Source organism: Pagrus pagrus, assembly GCF_965226575.1.
Source record: "Pagrus pagrus genome assembly, chromosome: 5".
Classification (NCBI taxonomy): domain Eukaryota; kingdom Metazoa; phylum Chordata; class Actinopteri; order Spariformes; family Sparidae; genus Pagrus; species Pagrus pagrus.
In genome coordinates this window covers 33,043,860-33,060,699 of record NC_140189.1, presented here as the reverse complement: position 1 = coordinate 33,060,699, position 16,840 = coordinate 33,043,860, and the positions used below count along the sequence as shown (strand labels likewise).

General features: G+C 39.8%; 1 protein-coding gene across 5 annotated transcripts in view; it reads left to right on the top strand.

Moving 5' to 3' along the window:
• Positions 1-16,840, top strand: part of lingo2 (leucine rich repeat and Ig domain containing 2) — a 214,201-nt gene that overhangs the window by 123,698 nt on the left and 73,663 nt on the right. For 4 of the 5 annotated variants that reach the window (XM_084352766.1, XM_084352769.1, XM_084352767.1 and 1 more), the window contains one exon: positions 1,774-1,853. The exons of the other annotated variant lie outside the window; for it this stretch is intronic. The gene's annotated coding sequence lies outside the window, so the exon portion shown is untranslated. The remainder of the gene's footprint in view (positions 1-1,773; positions 1,854-16,840) is intronic. 5 annotated transcript variants of the gene reach the window in all.

Sequence of the window (16,840 nt, the reverse complement as noted above, 5' to 3'; positions counted from 1 at the left end):
GCATCTTTACAAATCAAGCCCAAGCTTGCGGCAGGCGGGGGAACTGATGACATTTCTCTGTGGCCAGCGTATGACAGATTGTCAATGAAAGGTTGTTAAATCACATTATGTGCAATGATAGACTGTATTTCAAGCTGAATCAGGATCAACTTTATTTTGTGAGAACAATAAATACACAGGCATTTGTCGTGATAGCAAGAAAAGAAAAAAAGGACCCAAAACTTTGCAAAAAAAGGACCCAAACGCAACACACAGAGACCGGAAGGTTGCAAAACAAGAGGCAAACTTTGATAAGATAAAGCTGATTTCCCCAAAACAAAAGGCAGGCAATAAGAATCTGGCTCCAAGAGTGCAAAAAGACAAAACAAACAAAAAAAACATGAGATATATGGGCTGCAATTCAGGTACAGTAAGACCAACAAAGAGTGAAACAAACAGGCTTAACTTAAAGAACTGAGTCAAAGACAGGAAGTGGAAAGTAAAACATGACACATGAAGATCTATTATACGAAATAAAACAGTAAACAACTTAACTAAATCCCAAGTTAATTCTGGGTTTGTAATAACAAATCACATTGAACCTTGATTCTTGAAACCTTATATGAAAAGTCAGGGGATCACCTGAGTCATTCCAGTTCATCATGTGGGCTTCATGGCTCTTGAGATAAAAATAAGTCCATATATTGTTGAGGAAACATGACTGTGTGTATAAAGTCAATCTTTCCAGCAGTTGCTAAGATACTTTGACCTGCTGTTGGTGCGAGATGAAAGGTCAGGAGGTCATTAAAATCATCTGGATTCATTGTGTTGGGAAAATCCATCCAGTAGTTGACACTGCCATCCACTATCTAGCAACACTAATGTGGCTAAAATGCTGTGCCGAGACTGAGCACCTTTTATTGGGATTATTGGGAGAACTGCATTAACATCAAGGAATTCATATTTCGATCTGAAATGTCAAAGACATTTGTTCCATCTGTAATATCAAGGGCAGACAAAAAGAGGATTATTATGAATTCAGTAAAATCACCCCTTCACAGCCCATCAATATTCTGTGGCCATTGTGAAGAACTGGGTTCTGGCTTAACGAGGGGATCCAACAGATAAATGATCAAAAAACAGGACAGCTATTGTCCTTGAACTCTTAATGGCGTACTAATAGCGCAGGGTGTCAAGAGTGATTTTAACAAGAGCGTCCTGAGTCTAACTTTTTTTTTTTTTTAATCTCTCTGCCTTTGGACTTGGAGGAGATAACTGTCTCCTCTTTCTCTCTCTCTCATCATCGCATTACAAACTCAGGCACGCCTTTTGCATAATCACCATCCTCTGTGTTTCCTGCTGCAGTCTGGATAAGGGGACTCATTATAGTAGAGAGAGTAGAAGGCTTGGGCCAGTGTGCATTGCGTAGGTCACACTGTTTGCTAAGAGAGAAAAAGATCAGGAACCTCGGCTAAAAAAAAATCTTTATACGAAAAATCTTACCATGGACTCTCAATAGTGACACTGTGAGCCTCGATAAGGTCAAAATGAAATAGAGTAGATATATAAAATGTGATTTACTTCATGTGGTTTGAAAACTGATGTGCTGTCACCGTTTCTACTATCGATTTCTTGTCTCTTCTGTGTCCATCTAATTTCCAAGCATTGTGTTCTCAAGATGTTTGGAATTGTAATCTTTATGTATTGATTCTGATTGTGGCTTTTAAGCTTACCCGTAATTTCTCTTCTTATTTCTACTTCTTCCCTCTCCTCTCCTCTCCTTCGACATAAAAGCCCGAAAATAAGGAGGACCACAGCAAAAGAAGAGAGAAAAGAATAGGCCATGGCTGAGGGGATGATTGCTTCTCAAAGTGGTAAGCATCAGACATTTACAGTCTCTTAGCTGTTTTGTTCCAGAGACTTGTGTGTTCATTTTGGACGATTTCATTACTTTTGCGTCAGTCCTGGTGCCTTTGTGGTGCAGAGAAATGGACAAATAACATAAGTGCAAAAAAGCTTTCTCTGTGGTCCGTTTGGTCAGGGTGACACGATTATGTTACTCACTACCTGCACCCACTAAGTTTAAGTGTGTGGTTCATTCAACTATTTCTGCCTTTTCTATTCCTCCATTACACTTTTCTTTCCTCCTGTGTGGTCAAAGCCAGCAGTGAGAAAAGTCTCAATAATATTTCTCCAATCAATGACCTTTTGTGAGACATGCCATCATCTCATAAACCAGTGGATTAATTGTAAAGGGCTCTGTTGGACTCCACTTTAATCCAGATGTGCACCTTCAGCTATACAACACTGTTCCTTTCCAGCGTCACTGGCTTTATGTTCTCCGTGTCACACAGTTTCAGTGTCGAGTCACTGTCCCCTGTTGCAGCCTCTCTGACCGCTGACACACAAATCATTGTTGAATAATGCCTTGATCCCTCATCAATGCAGCCAGGACAAGCAGGTCAGATCAGCAGGATGTGTGCCATCTAAGAAAAAGGGTTCATATTGTCACCTTGGATTTTCTGTCGCACCGGGAGCATCCTTTAAATTTACAATGAGTCCATGAACTCTTCACACCTTCTAAAGAAAGCACCTATGATTGATAAATAATTTAAGATTATGGATTGCAGAGTACAGAGGGTGCAGTGTATTAAACTTCATGTGTTGCGTCCAGATTATAATAAGAAGTCGTTCTGAGGGAAGATTATTATGAATTTACTCATGTGTATCTCATAATTGAGTTTGACATGGACGTTAAAACAGTTATTTAGTTCATCCCATGGTTTCACTGTATGTTATTTATTTAAATGATAATGTATGTGTGACATGTCAGAGATGCACATGGGTATTCTAAACCAAGGAAGAGTTTGATACGCGTTCATAAAACATGAGATAACATCCTCACTTTCCATGAAATAGCCTGACACCGTGAATCCAGGTGAAAGCTGATCCCTCGGTAATTTCAGTTCTTAAAGCCTCTTCAAATATTAAGGGATAAGGAATAGTGGTTGAAGGGAGGAAGGAAGCCATTACAGATACATTGTGAGCCCAGATAAGATTAGACATGAATTTTGCAGAAGTGGTTGCAGCTGAATATTCGAAAAGTACTCATCGTGTTTTAGGATGTACAGTCTCTATGTGACTTTCCTGTGTTGATGCAAAGTTACTGCACTGTACTATACTCGCAGACCTTCAGCATGAGTAACTCCCTCCTTAAAGGGTGACTCCACCAATTTTACACATTTAAGTGTGTTTACAAGCCTTAGGCAGCACTAGTCCAAATGTGAAACAAGTGGTATAAAGCCTTGTGTGACTCCAGAGGAAGCTGCGTGCAATCTGATGAATTGCCTCCAGTGATGTCTCTCAGAAGATAAGTTGCATTGTGGGTAATGGAGGTGCCAGGTTCTGAAAAGACCAAAGAAAAAACATATATCTTTCTCTGCTGTATCGATTTTGATCATTTGTTTCTAAACCGTCTATAATGGCACCAGTGCGATGCTAAACGCTATTCAAAACCTTGCGCCTACATAACCCACAATGTCGCACAGTAGCCACTCACCAGACATCAATGGAGGTAATTTATCAGATTACATGCAGCTTCCTCTGGAGCCACAAAAGGCTTTATTTTACTTTCTTCACATATACAGTAGTACTCACCAAGACCTGTAAGTAAATACCAAAAACCCTGTAAATACACTTTAATGTGTTAAATAGGTGGACTTACCCTTTAAGGCAGCACACACTAAAGGCACTCTGGTTATGACAAGACAGAGATATAAAATAACTGTTCTTGTAATGCAGTAATTTAGTTTGACAGTTTTTACTGACTGAGTATATAGATAATGGAAAATGTGTGAAAGGCAGTGGTTTCCATTCTGAAGTGTCACATATAATCTAAATACAAGTGTCTTGTTGACATCTGTACTGTGCATTACGCCGTAAACATCACATAAAATCATGTCCCCTTCAGGCATGTTTGTTTTGCCAGGCATGTTGAGTGCAGATCCATCATTTCTTAAGCCAATTCCAGCATTCATGCAACAGAAAGATCGTCTTGACAAGACTTTTAATTTACAAGTCAAACTCCAGTTGGCTTCATCTGCCAGCAGCCAAGCTTTTGTCAGATTTTAAATTGCATGTGTGAGTGTCTAAATGTGTGTGCGGGCATCTGTTGGGAGCGCAGAAATTCTTGCGCATATGTTCGTGTGCCCAAACTTCAGTATATGCATGACTGTGTCGGCAAGTGCGTCTGCATCTGTGTTTGGGGGAGGGAGAGAAAGAGATAGAAAAGCAACAGAGGTGATGTTGTGTGAAGAGACGGGAGGCTGCAGACAGATAGTGTCGTTCCTTCAGTATCACCATTAAATCTTAATCTCCTGGCCTCTCATGGGAGGAGCCAGCCGAGCATGGGATTGTGTTTTGCATCTAAATCAAGATGTCGTGTTCCTTCAGAGAGGGCTTTATTGAGACAAAGTTTGATGTGTCTGTTCTCGACTCCACATACGTCTGGATGCACAGGCTGATCATCCAGATGCTGTTGTTTGTACTAAAGACTTGTTAAATTCAATTGCCTTCTAAGTGTAACATCTCTAGTCAATTAAAAAAGAAAGAGAGAACACAAAACTATCGCGGTAGGGTAGTTAAGTTATCAACCACTGTGAGGAAGTTACAGCAGGTTGCATCATGGGGGTGATGGCAGTCATTACCACCAGCCAAAACCAGAGGCTGTAATTACATCATTTCTTTTTTTCCCTAATGATCACTGATTAAAAGTATTCACCATATTTGCTTGCTGATCAGTTTATAGAATGTACTAAAACATTGCACAAATATTGGTTGGACTAATATTGTCTTGCCCCCCATTCAAACCCTGTTTCACTAATTCTGCATAAGATTTTTAAGACTTGAAGTTGTGACCTTTTAGCTACCCAACAAACATAGAGAAATATAATGCTGCCAATGATCCTAGAAATGACAGAATTAGTGGAAAATCCACTTTTGTAATCAGAGAACTTTAAATGATAAGGGCATTGACTTTAATCTGCCCCTGAAGACAAGCTCAACATTATCTTGATTCTTTATCATTCATACTGAACAAAGTGCACATCACTGGGTAATTGGAAGAATAAAGTCAAATAAAGTTTAGTACTAAGCAGTTAACGGTGAAATAGTTGGTAGTGTTTAACCACTTCATTACCCTTAAGGTTAAGGTGAAGTTTGTCAGTTGGTTGGTCGGTTGGTTGGTTTGTCAGTAGGATTACACAAAAACTACTGAATGGATTTTTCCACGAAAATTGAACAGCACCAGCATCTCAGACAAGAACAAATGGAAAGTTGGAATAAACAAAGAGAGCAGCTTCTGAACACTGCGAAGGAAAATCAGATCAAACTGTAAAATACGACAGTGCTGATCAAATATGAATCAAAGTTCTATACAACATAATCTATTTTTCACTTCAAATGTTTTCAGAACCATATTTTAGTGTAATGTTTAGCTTTAAAGCGAGAAAGTCGACCACCATTTTCTGTCCTGCTTTGAAATGGAGGCTCACATATCTCAGATCAAACTGTAAAAATGAGGCAGTGCTGATCGAAAAATAATCAATACTCTCTTCCTGCATAGCCTAAAATGTTTTCAGAAACATATTTAGTTTCCTGTTTAGCTTTGATGTGAGAAAATGTCTTTCCAGTCAGCCATGTTGAAAATGGATGCCTGTTGAACAGAGAGGGACACACAGGTACTGACATGCATGAGCAGCCACCAACACAAAGAACAGAGAAGCTCGGATCAGAACACACACAGAGGAAATGTGACGTCATTCTCAGTTCAAGACGCCATTACTTCTTTACAGAGGAAGTATAGTTATTAATATTCAAAAGATCATATATTTAACCTGTTAATGAGTAGTCTTCACTCCGTCAGTCATGTTTTGAGAGTGCTAGTAATTTGGATGACACTTTTTATGTCCAGTACCAGTCTGTTACTGATACTGTCCCACTGATGCCGCTTATGGCTAAGGCTGTCCAGCTCCAGTGCAGAATAAAATGTGTTCGTACTGTGTGTAACCGATTCTTCCCCCTGTAAACGTCCCCTCCTGGTGTGATTGATTTACCAAACATAGTTCATCAGTCAAGGCACGTTGAATCCCATTAGCTTCATTTTGTTTTGACCTAAACATTCCTCATATTCCACCTTCTTAAATCAGTCCTTTCACCGGCAGTATTGTCTTTTGTCTTTTCTTGGCAAATGTTCAGTTTCTCAGCAAAAGTAGAGATAAAGAGTAAACACACACCACCTGGCCCTTATCGCACTGAGGTGTGCTTCCTCCACATCCTCTATCAGCAGGAAATGGCCCGCACCTCTGCACCACCTTCTCATCTTCTCAGTTGGGAGGAAAGAGTGAGCAGTAGTCCGGGCACGTTTCATTTCAAGATGCCTTCAGGGGTTACCCCTCAGAATTCTCACCCGACACACTTCATTCCCTGTGAAATGACACCAAAAAAAACTGTGACAGAGCTTTTAATTATGTTTTGGGCAAAAACACAAGTGTTTATCCAGAGGGATAAGAGATTCTGGTGCTGACATTTGCGGATAGAGGACATGATTTGTGTTTTTTTTATTTGTTGCTGTTGTTTTTTTCTCTCCAATGAAGTGCTACATTTTCCCCAACATCAATTGGATATGGTATTATTAGATCTGGCTGCACACTTTCAGATATGAAAGGGGGAAATAATCTCTCTGAAAGAGGTAGGCTCTGACAGCACACTGAGATGTAATGGAAAGCCTGGCTGCTGTTTCAAAGGGAGAACATAGTAAGAAGACTGGTTTAGAGGAGGAAGCCTGCTCGCTGCAGGAAAATGACAAGGATAAACCAGCAAGGATGCTCCATTCACTGTACTTTACCTACAGTTCTGATTTATTATGGATATGATTGCTTTTTTCTCGTAGTTTGAAAGCAGAGGCTCCCTGCTGATTCTAGGCCAAGTGTAATTTAGTGACGGATGCAGGGAAGAAAATTTACAATGAATAAAATAAATACATAGTGTATGTGCTGTCTTAGAATTTGCTAGAAGTTAGTAGTTTATTTCACAGTGATTAATATAAATTGGCATGAATTATAGTTTTTGCCTCCATGTAGATATGACATTTTTTCCCTTCATATTGACAGACTGGACTGGACTAGATTTTTACCAATTTTTTGAAAGACACATTCATGGTAATGGGAAACACAGCATCGTTCTTGTCTATTGTAATTCTGTGCTGCCCACATGCCTCATTATTCTTGGTAATAGAGCCATATCTCCACCAAGTCTATTGATTCATTATTGTTTTCTCAACCCTTCCTTCCAAACATATCATTTGAAGTCTGGCAATCGCTTTGAAAATTATGCCAAATCGTGCTGCGTTGTTGTTGTGTGGGTCTGCATCATATTCAGTCCTACCTAGTATTTTATGATTTTTGATTTTTGAATGATAGGGGCAAAATAAAATGAATACTAGGGTTGAGCTAGTACTGATCAAAAACACGTCCTGAAGCTCAATTTAAAAAAAGATGACACTAACAACATATTAGCTCTAAACTTGTAAGGTCAAATTGTTTGTTGGAATTAAACGATTGTATCGCTTAAATCTCTCCACGAGGCACATTCACACACACACATACAGTTCACAACATGCACAGAAAAATAGGCCTTGTTATGCCATTTATTCATAATAAATCCATTATAAATCTATAGCACAAAGTTACAAAACCTGTCCCAATAAAAACATGAATTATCAAAGAGGCTTCATCGTAAAAACAAAAGAATAGTAAGTAGAGAGAATAATAAAAGGTTGTCTAGTTGTTTGCTTAAACATTTTAGCATATACTGTCTGTGAAACTAGTGTTCATGCTCATGTGCATTTCCTCTCCCCTTAACGGAATAAGTACCCCATCACTTGTCGAGTTACTCGTTGAGTTGAGTATGTTAACTTGCAGTATTTTCTCAGTTCTCATCAGGAGTATCCCAGTTGCTCAAATGTCAGCTAATTTTGTGCCACAGGCATCTTTGGGGCACGTGTCTCATTTCCTAGATGCTGGATTTGCAATAGAAAGTCGTCATCTCTTATTGTTTAGTGTGGCTAACCTTCCATTATCCACTGACACTGTCCTCAAAATGCTATTATGGGCTGATGAGGGAAATGCCAGCAGTGATCAGAATTTTTGGCCTTGATTAGAGAATATTCACCCCTTTTGTTACTGTCAAGAATGATCAAGAGGAGACAAGGTTTGCTAAGTGAGTGAACGTGACTGGGAACGCCATCATCATCATCTCGGTAACACTGCGGCCCCCTCTTCTCTGAGAGAACATATTAACATGCTGGCGCGCTGTCATCCCCGGTGCCCTACTTAGACCAGATGGGCCTCATTCAGGTCTTTCACAAAAACACAGGCGTGAAGGGATCTTAAATGTCAGTCTCAATATCAAAGAAGCCATAATTAAGAATGAGCAAGCAGAAGGACGTGCACTTTTGTGTGGTTGTGAGATAGATTACCTCATATCAGGGGAGACCACAGGTTTATACTGAAACCTCAAATGAGTCCAGCACAAAAATAGTACGCGAAAAGTCTAGTTTGTTTTAAGTATCATCATACTAACAGGTTAATTTTAAAATGATTTCATGACTCCTGACGTCTTATATTAACTCTGCTCACTCACCGTTACATCTATAACCAGTCCTGAGACTCGATTCACAATTTCTATAATTATTTTCAATCAATAAAAACATGTATTGACTAATCAAATAATAGATTTGTCAATCTTCCAATCACTTATGTATTCATTAGTAACATAGTCACTAGTTGCAGCCTGTATTTTATTGCTAAATAGACCTACACCTGCATCACAGTTATCATTTTTGTGCATATTTCTTTTCCATTCCTTGTTATTTATGTATTTGGACATTGTTTGCACACAATCAACTCTCCACTGGGCATCCATGTTGGCACTAGATAAGGTTACCAGGCAATTTTTGCTGCATCTGCACGGCCTCAACAAATGCAAACTGATATGCATGTTGTGATGCAGGAGGCTTGTGAGGAAATGGTAGAGATAGTAACCTTTGAAGATACGAGAGGTGAATAAAAGAGGGAGGAAAGCAGGTGTTTATTAGATGTTCCTGTTCAAGTCTTTGTCCTCTCATATAGTCCACAATTATTGCAAACCATAATAACAGTGTGAATTGTGGGAAATCAAAGGCTACGCTCCCTGTGGCTTTCTTCCCCTTGTGTTTGTTTGTGGATTTTTTTTTTTTTTTTGGTCTGTTGTTTTCCATACAGGAAATGCAAGGCTTCTAATTAAGTCTTGGAGGGGGAGGATGAAGCGTCTTAGTCGGCCAACTGTGAGCGGCTATCGCAAACTCAACTTCTATGTTTAATTTATGTGTGCTGTATTATTTATGGATGCCGTGATCTGTGTGTATATGGGGGCTTTATGCAAACTCTGGGTCTGTGCAGTGTTTGTGAGTGTGGGACAAAGAAAAAAAATGTGAAACAGAATACTAAGAGAGTAGCCAGATGAAATATAGTGAGGTCAACGTAAATGTGGTGTGTCTGAGAGTTCATCTGTTTCCATGTCTCCATGTCCATTCTCACTTACTAAATGTTGAATTCACTGCACTTTACAGAAATGCTTTACCATGTTCAGATGTAGTATGTAAACACATTCACACACTATATATGTGCATTCTCAGCAGAATGATCCTAAATTGAAACACGACCTCTTAGAGCTCGGCCGATACTGGATTTTTGCATATACACACAGAATATATTCATAAACACTTCCCTGAAATGTGATTATCAAACAATTACCAAAAAGATATATATGTAATGGTGGCTGGATATTTTACAGTTTAAGAATAAACTTCATTGTCCAAAAATCAGTGCACAGACGCAATAAACTTCACTGGGAATTCAATAATTAGAAATGCCCCATGCATCTTTTTATCCATTGTAGTCTGAAAATAAAAAGAGTTTTTAGCACTTAGCATGGGATGAGAAAACATTTGCGAATCACAATATTATCCCAATTATCATTAAATAACTCTAACCCTAACCCTTGACCTTACATTTTGTTAAGAAAATAAATATTTTTATGGCATCACAGATGGGACGCACATCTTTTTTCAGCCATGTTGACAGGCTTAGGAGGATCCACTTGTGGTAATTTAAAAAATAAATCAGGAAATCAATACAGGACGATACATTATTGACCTGAACAGCTTTTACAAGTCAGTCATGTGAGGATATTCACGATTAGCCTAATAATGGAAATTCAGCACGGTCAACCTAATCCCGAGTGTTTTTATCGCGACACACAATAAAATCTTCACAATTTCCATCCCTAATCTGACAACACACTTTATACACCAATACTGATTGATACAGATAGATCGGTGGTAGGCCGATATCGGCTGTACATTGTATCAGTCCTGCTCCATCACATAGTGTTTCGAAGGCAAATTGTCAGTTTTGAATGAGGAAATCAATGTTGTACCTATTTAGAAAAGCACAATCAAGTTTGTTTGTTTAAAAATGTGTCTGAAAAAGGTGACGTACACAGACACATTCATTGTCTCCTTTTTCTTCCACACACATCCACTAAAGCCCTGTCTCAACTATACCAACTATATCAGCAGGAGCAGATGATGATCAGGGTCGAGAGGGTGGATGGGGTAATAACACCCGTGACCCTGCTGCCTACAATGGCCAAGAGGGCCGTGGTTTTACGTTCCCTCCACTTCAACCTCTAATGTGCAGCGATGCGGCTCTAGCCCACTGAATATTATAGGAAGGGCTAAATCCACGCCGCAAAAAAAGCCTTGGATCAGCAGGTGTGACCGGAAAGGATAGCCCAGATTTGAAGAAGGGGAATTGCAGGGAAAATAAATATTGCATGGAACATTCTCTCACAGCACAGTTGAAATGGGGATACAGATCAATAGTAGTAAAGGATCTGGCTATGCACAGATAGAGTTACTGAGGGAGGGTAATACAACTTCAAATACCAAGGGTACGAATTTGGGCTTAGTTCAGAAAGCATGTATAGAGTAAATGAAACTTGCATTTCTATAGCTACTGGGCGCTCAAAGTGCTTTACAACATTTGTCACATTCACCCATTCACACACACATTCATACACCGATGGCGGTGGCCATGCAAGGTGCCAACTGTTCATCAGCAGTAATTTGGGGTTCAGTTTCTTGCTCAAAGACACTTTGACATGCAGCTGGGGGAGCCGGGCATTCGAACCAGCGACCTTCCAACCAGCTCTACCTCAAGAGCTACAGCTTCCCCAAGCTGGAGCGCAGGCTTTTGATTACAAGAGAATCTAGAATGCCTTGTGATTTATACAGTAATTTAAACTAACTCCTCCAGTTGTTCCATCAGTTTAAGAAAAATGAACCTGGCACGTAGTCGACCTGTCCCATCACTGCCAGTTAGCTGTCATTAGCTAACTAGCTTGTATGGCACAATGTCGTGGATTATATTGGCAGAATGAAGCAAAGACAATTACAAGCATATCACAACAATCAATCCGTGTTGTACAGTTGTTGACCACAGAGCACTCCCAGCCAAACACAGGCATCAGAGCAGGGCGGGTCTTTAGCTGGAAGAGTGAAGCAATAATGCAGATTACAGTGTCCATGCCTGGTCAGCATATGTAATGCTGACAGCACAGTGAGTGATTTACATTTACAGCAGCGCGTCGGAAAACATGGACGCTGTATTTTTCAATAGGAGATTAAGAATAGACATGATGTCGACTAAAGCTGCACGATAGGGTTTACCCCGCAAAAGAGATTCCCACTGTAAGTCTTATGTAAGGAAGTACTGCTGCTGAAAACACTATGAGTGGCTGGAGGTGCTGATAGGTAAATGTCCAATGAAACAAACAGGCCTATGTCATGCAGGAAATTAAACTAAGAGGAGCAATACTGCACCTAACAAGCTTACAGCACTTTGAATAAGGTGATTGAGAGGGAGGCAGTTTCCCGGGCAGGAGCACTGGACCATCAACCTTCAGTCTCACATATCCTATGGCCCCTGTCCAAGAATTACACACACACTCGCACACACACACACACACACACACACACACACACACACACACACACACAACAAGGTGAGACGAGGCACTTAAGGGCTTTTGCTTCACTGGAGCTGCTCGGTATCCAACAGAAAAAACAATGGTTGTACTGCATACCAAATATCCTAGATGAGAATGTATGTTACCAGATTTTCAAATGGAAGCATTCCTGAAAAGAGCCTTAAGTAATAGTAATTGTAAGTAGTTGGTACTTTTCACCACATTGACACCACCATATCATCGCAATTTGTGTCCTTGCATGCTTTTCACAATACGATCAGAGCACCAGTTAAGCTTGGAGTAATTCCTCCAGCTCAACAACACAGTACTTATAAGCCAAATAGTATTAGCGTGAAGCTTAAAGATAAAAGTGATTCTGACCATGTTTGCTTTATTGATAGTTGCCTCAGCCAGTCACACTAACACTGGTAATTCCTGGCCTTCATTCAAGCTGCCTAACTTGCAAGCTGCAACTAAAGATTGTAAACTGACTGGATGTATATAACACTTCTCCAGTCTTACCGAGCACTAACTGCTTCACAACTCAAGTCAGCATTTACACATTCTAGCACACATTTATAAACTGGTAGCAGAGGCTGCTGTGCAAGGCACTACCTGCTCATCAGAAGCAATTCATACGACACACCGATGGAAGAGCGACTGGGAGCAATTTTATACAATTTATACCTTTGCAACTTTTCCATTGAAACGAAATCTGTTTCATAAACACCTAGACTGGTTTGTATGAAGGGTTACAATTATTGACCAGCACATTGTCTCAATGGTCAGCACTGTCACCTCACAGCAAAAAGGTCCTGGGTTCAAATCGTGATCCAGGCAAGGTCTTTCCCTGTGGAGTTGGCATGTCCTCCCAAGTTTTGAGAGCTGGCTTAAAGCTGGCGTTGGTCCCCGGGCACTGCACAGTGGCTTTCCACTGCCTCCAATACTTAGGACGGTTAAATAGAGGGGATCAATAAAACATAACTTATTAGAACCGACTAATGGACTACCACTTTCTCGAGGCAGGATTGCAGAGAAGATCACTGGCCAACCAGTAGCCAAAGGGTAGCTGGTTTGATCCCTATCAGTGACAGAAGGGTGCACTCTTAACTGGAGGGCTTTGCATCTATGATGGCATCATCCACGCCTAAGAGCCTTTGAGCAAGTGACTAGACTGAACCCCACAACTGCTCCAGAGGAACTGTACTCTGGCTGACCCTGTGCTTTCATCCCTCTGATTAAATGCATATTCATTTGTATGTATAACCTAGGAAGGCTATGCAAAGAGATTGATCCTTGAACTGCAACAAAGACAGAATTGATGAATACATTGTGCTGAAATGAGCCTACACACACACTTCGATCTCTGCAAGCAGACGCACACAACTGCTTACAAAGACTATGCTGTATCTAGCCGGGGTAAATGAGCCAATATTGGTGCTTTGTAATATAATATCTTCAAAACAGGAGGAGGAACCTCTTTCTCCCACCACCCTATTTTACATGATGAGTCCTCTTCCTTTTTAGATGGGCTTAGTCCTCAGCCATTTACAGGGAAATATACGATGCAGGTAGCTCATAAGACTACATTTTATGTGTTCAATTGGGAGTCGGAATGGTCGTGAGTGATGGGCTCTGTGAGGGAGTGGACTTCATTTTAACGCCTGACTGAAGGTGAACCTGACCTCTCGTGTGGGCTGGAAGGATGGTAAAACGCCAAGCAGTGTAGCATCAGCATACACAGCAAGTTCAGTGGCTCTGAGGGGTCATTACCCCAAGGAGATGTGCTAGGAACACTGCCAGGCCGAGGCCATTATCACTTTGTTGGTACAGGTGATTGTGGTTTACTGTACCATAAAAATCATATAGTGCACTCATCCTAAACTATATTTAGTTTGCCTGCTGTATTTACAGATATAATGTTTATGTTTATGAGTCACTTTCCATTTATATTCAAAGAGACAGTTCACCCAAAAACATATACACAGTATTTTGCTTGCTTTTAAGACATTTTTAATGGACCTTTTTTTTTTTGGGCAGTAAAGATTAATGAAATGTGTATCAACAATACTTTTGAGACAGCTGCCTTAATGAAAAAGAAAAATGTAACAAAAGAAGCCTCTGTGGGAATAAACAGGAAAAAATGTGGCATTTAGAAACTAGGCAGTAAATAAGCGAAGGCAAAGCATGCTGGGAAGCAGAGGGGTGTGAAGAAATTGGCCATTTGTCAGCTTGGATAAGGTCACTACGTAACTCGCAAACGGCTCAGTAATTGACTGCGGTTGGGGTGTGATAGCTAATAGTGGCTCAAATAAAAAGCATTGGAACTTATAATGATGTTATCTCATTTCCAAACAAATGAATATCATCATCAGTGCCATCATCATAATTAAGACACAATGGCCTGCAAACAGCAGGAGATGTGTCAAAGGGCAAATAAACTCCCCCAGACGCTGCTTTGAGGAGTGCTCCATGTACATGCTGTTTAATTTGGGTAAGAATGAGATTAAGAGTTAATCACTGTACATGGACTTAAAACGAACATGAGAGGGTATTACAAAATCAGTATTTATGGGATGATAAGCGCTGTGTTTCTGGTCTAAGCCACAGCTAAAAGGTTAAATTTGTGGCATCTTACTGGCATGTGGCATATACGCACAGCTGTGGGAAGCCTTAATTAAGTTTGCAATGCTTGGATGAATGCATTTGAGATATAACTTAATTGCTTTTATACACAGGCATTCCTTTCATATATTGAGAAATACATGGTGAGTGCTCATCTACAGTAATAGAAAAAAAGAATTGTATAAAAATCGCAGTGCATGTCACATTACAATTAAAGACACTTCCGAAAGTGACCACTGAGCTTTTTTATATTCATCCATACTAGGTTTGTATGCTGCAGTATATAAGCTCTTGTCACCATTGTTTTCATAAACATGTAGGAGCACCATAATGAGATGTGTCAGAAAACAGGAGGGTTTCTTGATGGGACTGTAAACATCCCTACAGCTGCACAATGAAGATTACTAATTATTACCACACACTGTAAAGGAATTATTACCTGCTGCGCATGACCCTCCTGGCAAGTAATACATGAAAGCTACTTTCACAGCTTGGGACTATCTTCCAGTCTGGAGGACTGAAACGAAGGACGAGTCTTTGTTCGCAGGATTTGTCCTGCCAACTATTGTTGTGCATTTTAAGTACCGTTTTAAGTCATCTTGTGTGTCATCCCGTGGAAAAATATCCAAATCATCTTCTTTTTTGACAGTTGGCCAGTTATTTTTTATTGAAATGTAGAAATTTTGTGATGAGAAACATTTATTTTTTACATGGGATGCAGGAAAATTCAATGAATTTCAAAGTCCATGCTGCAGATTGAAGAAATCATCAATTTACTGATTTACAGCACACCATTTATTGATCTTTTACTTCTAAAGCACAGCACAGCTCATGGAACCAGTGGCTGCCAATTAATAAGCATCATACTTAATAGAAACCATGCATTCTGATTATTTCCTATTATAGTCTGTCTGTAATGTTTTCATCCTTGCATTGCTGACTTAATTAAAATGATAACCCACAGTAAACGTATGTGCTGCATGTCAGTAAATGCAACCTAACCTTTTCACAGTGGTTTAGACCAGAAATATAGTGCTTGACAGCCCATAACTAATTATGGAGCTGTACCTTTGTATATTAATTTTTAAGTTCACATACTGTGATTAACTCGTAATGTCCTCGCCCACGTTTAACAGCATACAACACCTACTTCACACATGGCTTTGTTCAGTACTTTCTGTCCCTTTGTTTAGTCATGCAGGCACGATTAGGGATGGAGGTGTTAAAGCTTAGAGCTACACATACATTTGTAAACGTTTGGATGGGAAACCGAGTAGTTTTTACACACAATCCAGGAAAATTAAATTAGTTAAATGTAAGTTCATGCTGCAGATTGAAGAAATCGTCAGTTTACTGATTTTAGAGGTCCGATTTTAAGATATGTGATTGTTGTGTCTCATTTCCAACACAACAAATAATGAAACTTTGGGTTGGTTGTGGCAAATCACACACGATTTATTGATCCTCCACTTCCAATGTACAGTACAAGCCATGGAACCAGTGACTGACAGTTAATTAACATAAACCATAATTAAAACCATACATTCTGATTCTTGTGGTCCATCTTTGACATATTCATCCAAGCATTGCTGACTCAAGACATTAACTGCCGTCACACCTATATGCCACGTGTCAGTAAGATGCAACCGAACCTCTTGCTTACACAATGCTTACCAGCCCATGACTAATTACAGTGTGCCTTCCATTATCAATTTTCAACTTCATATGTGGTGATTAAGTCTTAATGTTCTCGTCTATGTTGAACAGCATTCACACCTACTCCACACATTGCTTTGTTCGGTACTTTCTGTCCCTTGTGTAATCATGCAGGCACTATCAGGGGTTGGATCATGGGGGTTTAAAAATGTTGCAGCTACACATTCATCTTCTCTCTGGTGGAAACACATTTTTTATATTCTGCATATAAAAACAGTCTATCACAAACTCACAGATTCATTTTGGACCCTGTTGACTCATCAGGCATAAATAACTCAAATAAAAAAGATTTTCTGAGCCACAAGAAAAACTGATTATGCCAGTTCAGCTTCAGGAGGGAATGGAATACCATATACTGTAGTTAAAACCACTCTCTGCCTTTCCCATCTAT